Below are 7,170 nucleotides of genomic sequence, written 5' to 3'. Positions count from 1 at the left end.
CAGGTCAGACCTTGAGGGGATGACCAGACCGCCGGTCCAGTGTTGGGGTTGTGGAGGCCCACACTACGTGAAGAATTGCCCTCAGCGTAAAGGAGTGGATCAAATATCTCAGATCCAGGAAGCATCAACGGTTGGAGAGGTGGCGCGCAGCATGCCAAGAATTAACGCAGCTCTGGAGGACCGTCAAGCGGAATACCAGCCGAGCATGGTGGAGTTTGAAGGTAAAATTTCTAATCTTTCTATAGCTGTTCTTATTGACCCTGGAGCAACTTTAAGTTATGTTAGCCCAAAAGTAGTAGAAAAGTGTAAGCTATCATCTGAAAAGTTCAAGAACCCATGGCTGGTACAGCTAGCCACAGGAGCTAAAAGAAGGGTCCTAGCCAAAATAAATAACTGTTCTTTCAGCATAGCTGGACAGCCAATTACAGCAGACCTGAATGTGCTTCCATTGGGGTCCTATGACATTCTGATTGGTATGGATTGGCTGGAAAAGCATTGGTCGTTGGTGAACTGCAAGACCAAAACCATTTATTACAAGGATGACTCGGGACAGCAGCAAGAACTACAGGGAATTAAACACCCTGTACAGATCCGGCCTATCACTGCCTCCCAGCTAGCTAAATGTCTCAGGAAGAAGTGTCAGATTTACGCTATTCAAGTTGGTTATGCAGACCAGAAAGGCAAAGTATCTGCACTAGACAGCATTCCGGTAGTGCAGGAATTTGTGGATGTTTTCCCTGAAGAGGTACCAGGATTGCCTCCAAAAAGAGACATTGACTTTACCATAGAGCTAATACCAGGGGCAGCCCCGGTGTCACGGGCACCGTACCGGATGAGTGTACCCGAGTTGACGGAATTGAAAATGCAACTACAAGAGTTGCTGGATAAGAATTATATCCGCCCCAGCGTGTCACCGTGGGGAGCTCCAGTACTATTTGTTAAAAAGAAAGATGGGACTCTCCGTATGTGTATAGACTATCGTCAGCTGAACAAGCTCACGATCAAGAACAAGTACCCCCTGCCTCGGATTGACGAACTCTTCGATCAAGTGAAGGGAGCAAAGGTATTTTCTAAGATCGATTTGCGATCTGGTTATCACCAGATCAGAATTAAAGAAGAAGACATTGCCAAAACCGCTTTCAGAACACGTTACGGGCATTACGAGTTTGTGGTGCTGCCCTTTGGCTTGACCAACGCACCCGCCACCTTTATGTGTTTAATGAACAACGTGTTTGACAGGTTTTTGGACAAATTCATGCTGATATTTATAGATGAAATTCTGATATATTCTCGTTCCCATGAGGAACACAAAGAACATCTCTGGATGGTGCTGCAAACTCTTCGGGAACATCAGTTGTATGCCAAATTCAGTAAGTGTGACTTTTTCAAGGAGGAAATCCAATATTTGGGCCATGTGATTACTAAAGAAGGAATAACAGTAGATCCAGAGAAGATAAGGACTATTATGGAATGGCCCATACCCAAGGATGTAGCTTATATCAGATCCTTTATGGGATTAGCTGGCTATTACCGAAGATTTATGGAAGGTTTCTCAAGGATAGCCTACCCTATTACTTCCTTGCAGAAAAAGGGGAAAGTGTTTAGGTGGACAGCGGAATGTCAGCAGAGCTTTGATCGGTTGAAGCATTTACTCACTACTGCACCCATCTTGAGTATAGCAGATCCTAATAAGGATTACGTGGTATGCACTGATGCAAGTAAAGAGGGGGTGGGAGGAGTATTAATGCAAGAAGGAAAAGTGATTGCGTATGAATCAAGGAAACTAAAGGATCATGAGCAGAAATACTCTGCCTACGATCTAGAGTTAGCAGCAGTAATCCATGCTCTGAAAATGTGGCGACATTACCTCTTGGGGAGGAAATTTCTGTTGTTAACAGATCACCACAGTTTGACCAATTACTTCAGCCAACCTACCTTGAATGCTAGACAAGGACGTTGGGCAGATTTCCTAAGTGGTTTTGATTTCGAGATTAAGCACTTGAAGGGCAAAGAGAATCGAGTGGCTGATGCATTGAGTCGAAAGGTGCAATGTTTGTGTGGACTTTCAGTTAGCAAGTGGTGGAACTCTCTGTTTGAGCAGATTAAGTCAGCAGCAAACCAGGATGCTGAATACCAACAGTTAAAACAGCAGGTACAGCAATCAGTTAAGGAGAGGTTGCAGCAAGGTTATACATTGGACAATGCTGGCATGCTGTACTTTAATAAAAAATTATATGTACCTGATTCAGATGACCTTAAGAATCTGATTTTGGACGAGTTCCATACCAGCCACTATACTGGCCATCCAGGGTACCAAAAGATGGTCACTGCATTAAGGAAGGAATACTTCTGGCCTAGAATGAAGAAGCAAGTGGCTGAGTACTTGGCAAAGTGCTTAGAGTGCCAGCAGATTAAGGCAGAACATCAGCATCCGGCCGGGCTGTTACAACCTTTGCCTATTCCGGAATGGAAATGGGAAACCATTTCCATGGATTTTATAACTGGGTTGCCTCGAACAAGGAAAAACCATGATTCCATCATGGTAGTGGTAGATAAGTTGAGTAAAGCGGCACACTTCATACCTGTGCAGTCCACTTATAAAGTTGTGCAAATTGCTCACCTTTTTATGCAGAATGTGTTCAGACTGCACGGATTGCCGAAGGTAATCATTTCAGATCGGGATGTAAAGTTCACATCCACCTTTTGGAGGACGTTGTTCGCCGAGTTGGGAACACAGCTGAACTTTAGCACAGCCTACCACCCGCAGACCGATGGTCAAACCGAGCGAGTAAATCAAGTATTGGAAGATATGTTGAGAGCGTATGTGATGATGAAACCGAATCAATGGGAAGAGTATTTGCATCTGGTTGAGTTCGCATATAACAATGGATATCATACCTCGACACAGTTGAGCCCCTTTGAGGTTCTGTATGGGCGGAAATGCCGCACACCCTCAAGTTGGGGTGGGCCTGAGGATAAGTTGAGTTTGGGCCCGGAAATGCTTAAAGAGATGGAAGACATGGTGAAAAAGGTGCGTGCCAATTTGAAGGCTGCACAGGACCGGCAGAAAAGTTTTGCAGACAGGAAAAAAAGGTTTAAGGAATATCAGGTTGGTGACCACGTATTTGTGAGGATCCAAACCAGAAAGAGCACCCTGCAATGGAGCGGATGCGCCAAGCTGGCTCCTCGTTACTTTGGTCCTTTTCAGATCTTGGCTAGAGTGGGGCCGGTGGCTTACCAACTCGCCTTGCCAAGCCATATTAGAATTCACAATGTGTTTCACGTCTCTGTTCTAAAGAAATATGTATACGATCCCAAACATGTGATCCAATGGCAAGATGTTCGGGTAAGAATTAACCTCATTGCTTGAACATGTAAATATACTTAGTGGAAACTGATTAAGGATTTGATTGTCTGCAGGTCGAACCGGAAGGCGAGGTTCTGGTCGAACCACAGAGCATTCTCGACCGGAGAGAAGTGCGGCTGCGGAAACGGGTTATTACCCAAATTAAAGTGCTGTGGCAGCACTATGGGCCTGAGGAGGCTACGTGGGAAGACGAGGAGCTTATGAGGAAAGTGTACCCAGACTTATTTAAAGGGAATAGACATCGGGACGATGTCCAATCCCAGGGGGGGAAGATGTAATGACCTCGTAAAAACTTGTAATTTTGAAAGTTACCATGGTAAAGAAATTAGTGTGAACTGCTAATTACTATTGTTAAAAGATATTGTTTTATTTATGAAATGGAATATATTTTGGAGAAATGCTGGTAGTCTCCTAAGGGAGGATTTGAAAAAGAAACAATTATAAAAACTGAAAAAAGTAAACTAACTCCTCAGCGAGGAAAAGTCCTGGGAGGGAAAATCCCTGGTCTGTTGGGACAGAGGGGGAGAGAAATTGGAAGAAAAAGAAAAAGAAAGAAAAAGAGAGGGTTAAGTCTGGTGAGGACCAGATAACCCTGGCACAACTGTGCAAGTGTCTTGTTGAGGGCTGTAGGCCTGCAAGACAGCTCGGGGGGAGAATCCAATGTATCAATGGATCTCATGGTTGGGTGGATAAGAGCAAGCATACAAATTGCAGGTGAATTTCTGGAGCATTGAATTCGTGGGTCTGACAGAACAGGTATGGGTTGTTTACCAGACTTAAACTTCTGTATTTCGTACACTGGTATATAGGAGAAAGTATAGTTAAGCTCCAGTTTTCTGAATGCTAGCTTAATAACAGTTACTTGAAGTATTATATTCAGTTCTATGAGTATATATATTGCTGACTGTTCAAGTTCAACAATGGCGAACTAGCTATTATTTAAATGCACGTTAACTGTGAAACGAATACATGTTAACTGTATGATAGCTGTAAAAACAATGCATAAGCTACAGACAGGGTCGATATATGATAGCTGTAAGAACAATACATAAGCTACAGATAGAATCGATATATGTTAGCTGTAAGAACAATGCATAAGCTACAGATAGAGTCGATATATGATAGCTGTAGAACAACGCATAAACAAGCAGAAAGAATCGATGCATATTAGCTGTGAAAACCAAGTCATAAGAGACTGTAACAGTCGATACATGACAGCATGGAGTCGTATGTAAACCTCATGAGGGCCTTCAGTATCATGACGGTAAACGCGTAGCGACAATGTATAAACTGTTCAACGATGGAAACAATCATTGAAAATCTATAACTGTAGAAAGATTTACGGGAATAGCATATAAGTTGAATAGCTGTAAAGTCACGAAAATACAGTGGACATTAAGTGTCATATAGTATACGCAAGGCCGTTCTCAGAAGAACGCATCGAACCCTGTGCTTAGGGTCTCGTTTCCATAATACATGCAAACCCATTGAAGGATGATTATCATTATCAAAGGTAACGAAACATTATTAAATCTGTAAGGCACTCTGTTTGCACAGAACTGCTGTGATAGCGGCCACTTAACTGCCGTCTACAGGCACGAGAGGTGGTGTGAATAGAGGGTTTCCATAAAACAAACCCTTGTTACTATTGTCAAACCTTCGACGGGGGTTATGCCGACTCTGTATTAGAGAAACGACCGTAACTTAAATATATGAAACCCCATAAAAATCTGAAGAGCGAGTTCATATAAACATAGACAACCAGTAATTGATATAACCTAAACCAAATGGAAGAACACGTTTATCTCATTCAAAAGAAGAAGCTTATATACATATCAATATTATGATAACCAAAGAACCCGTAGGGTATGGCAACAGCCTATCTGTAAGATGTTCAGAGAGCCGAGGAAAAACCCTGGTCTCGGCATGCGTACATTACATCTTGACAAAAATCATTATGAACATTATAGACAGTAGAGAATGGGAAATAAACAATCTTTTGACTTAAATCAAGTTAAGTTAGTTCCGGCAAGGGTGGCCGTGAACTCTCCAAGTGAGATTTACAACTCGGAGCGGAAACCAAATACATATATCAAACTTGCATAACCAGATTAGATGCGGTTCCGGCATGAAAAGGCCTACCGCATATCTTAATCAGGTTTGGCCGAAGAGGGGAACCTGAGACAACAAGTGGGGGTTGTCATGAGGAAACCTCAGGCCGAGGAATCGAATCAAGCAAAAATCCGTATGTAAACCCTTACACTTCTGAATAAACAATGACTCTGCAAAGCCCATGTAGGAGAAATACCTGGAAATGTTCCGGATGCCCGAGCTACCTGGAGCGGTGTGGAGACCTAGGAACAAATACCTGCACATAACCAGAGCTCGAAGTTACACGAACATATAACCAGATTTGATACCCTGTGATATTGATACTGAACAAGTAGCAAATAACATATGTATTATAGTCTTGACTCGGCGGTCAGTTACCTGAGTTAACTGGACAGAACTGGTTCAAAGAGTAGGTAGGGAGCCGCGGAGCAGAATGAGCACATCGCCATTCGAACAGGTGCAAATGAACCCGAGACTTGCGGCCTGTAACATTTATAAACCCGCTAAACCCTGGATTGACTATGAAACCTTAGATCCGTTCAGACGATCCTCACCGTTCATCAGAGATAGGAATTGGCGCGCAAACCTCAGCGTTCCCTCCAAGAGTTCACATGGGTCATGCACGGAGCCAGCCACCTGGCCAAGGTGGATGAGGCATTAAAGTCACTCTCACACCTTGCGTTCGGGTTGTATGAACGGTAAACCAATGGACATGACAGTTCATACGTTAATAATCACAATGCCCGTATATAATCGGAAGGAGTCCATACGTTAATAAGTGGAAAACATATGTATAGTAACCATATTATATGTTGGTAATCAAGAGTTGAATTGTTACATGGCATAGATGTGAGTTACTCGAGTTTACATGCGTATATGAGGGTTATAAATCAATAGATTTATAATTATTTTTTTTTATTATTTTGCATATTTCTCATGGAGTCGTGACAGGTGTGCTGGTAGTTTTTGATGGTGTTGAATTTATTTTCACCATAAAAAAACACAATTCAAACACTGTAGACTGTCTCTACAATATTTTTTGAAATTTTTTGCCCGGATTCTGGTCACTTTTGACCATTTGGACAATTCCTTGGCTCGGCTTTTCAGACTACGCCATTACCATAGAAGGGACACCTATCGGTGTAACTAATTCCCATGTCCGCTGTCATCCCAGTGGTCGGAAATACATTATCTGACTAACCAATGCATAGCCGTTCTCTGTCATCAGAAACGAATTTTTTCCAAAACGGAGTTTTTCCGAGCTGGGGATTATTTCCAGGCGATTTGGCCGGCTGGGTAGACTGCTCCCGCACAAATCACCTAGCGCACTTCAAGTGACTTCAAATACAAAGGTTTAGCAGTTACCTCACAAATATTAAATAATATTTTGTATGAATTGAAGTAGATATTGCAGATGGCCTCGCACATATTTGAAGTGACTTCAAATAGACAACGCCGATTTAATGCACAAAATATGGTGAATAGCTTTTGATGGTATACCGTTAAATAAAATATGGTGACTAAATGCAACTAAATATTATTGGTGGGTAAATTAATGAGCCGGTTGAATAATTATGACCTTAAAAGGTTCAGAAACTTTTACTTTTCCTTTTGCTTCGAGCTCATGACTTAACTCGCGAACATTTGGCCTGGCATTAATATAGTGTTAACGAATTAATCCAATTCATGCA

At 42.3% G+C, this 7,170-nt stretch overlaps 1 long non-coding RNA gene across 1 annotated transcript; it reads right to left on the bottom strand.

Annotated features, from left to right (window-relative positions):
* Positions 1-5,155: 5,155 nt before the first annotated feature.
* On the bottom strand, positions 5,156-5,975 carry LOC149181837 (uncharacterized). Its single transcript, XR_016257573.1, has 3 exons — positions 5,858-5,975; positions 5,676-5,735; positions 5,156-5,545 (listed from the first exon to the last, which is right to left on the bottom strand). It is a non-coding gene; the product is annotated as an uncharacterized LOC149181837 (long non-coding RNA).
* Positions 5,976-7,170: the final 1,195 nt, after the last annotated feature.

The sequence above is a fragment of the Pinus tabuliformis genome, chromosome 3_2, assembly GCF_031772625.1.
Source record: "Pinus tabuliformis cultivar Carrire ecotype Pingquan chromosome 3_2, CPIR1, whole genome shotgun sequence".
Classification (NCBI taxonomy): domain Eukaryota; kingdom Viridiplantae; phylum Streptophyta; class Pinopsida; order Pinales; family Pinaceae; genus Pinus; species Pinus tabuliformis.
The sequence above is the reverse complement of the archived record's forward strand: the minus strand, read 5'-3'. Positions and strand labels throughout refer to the sequence as shown.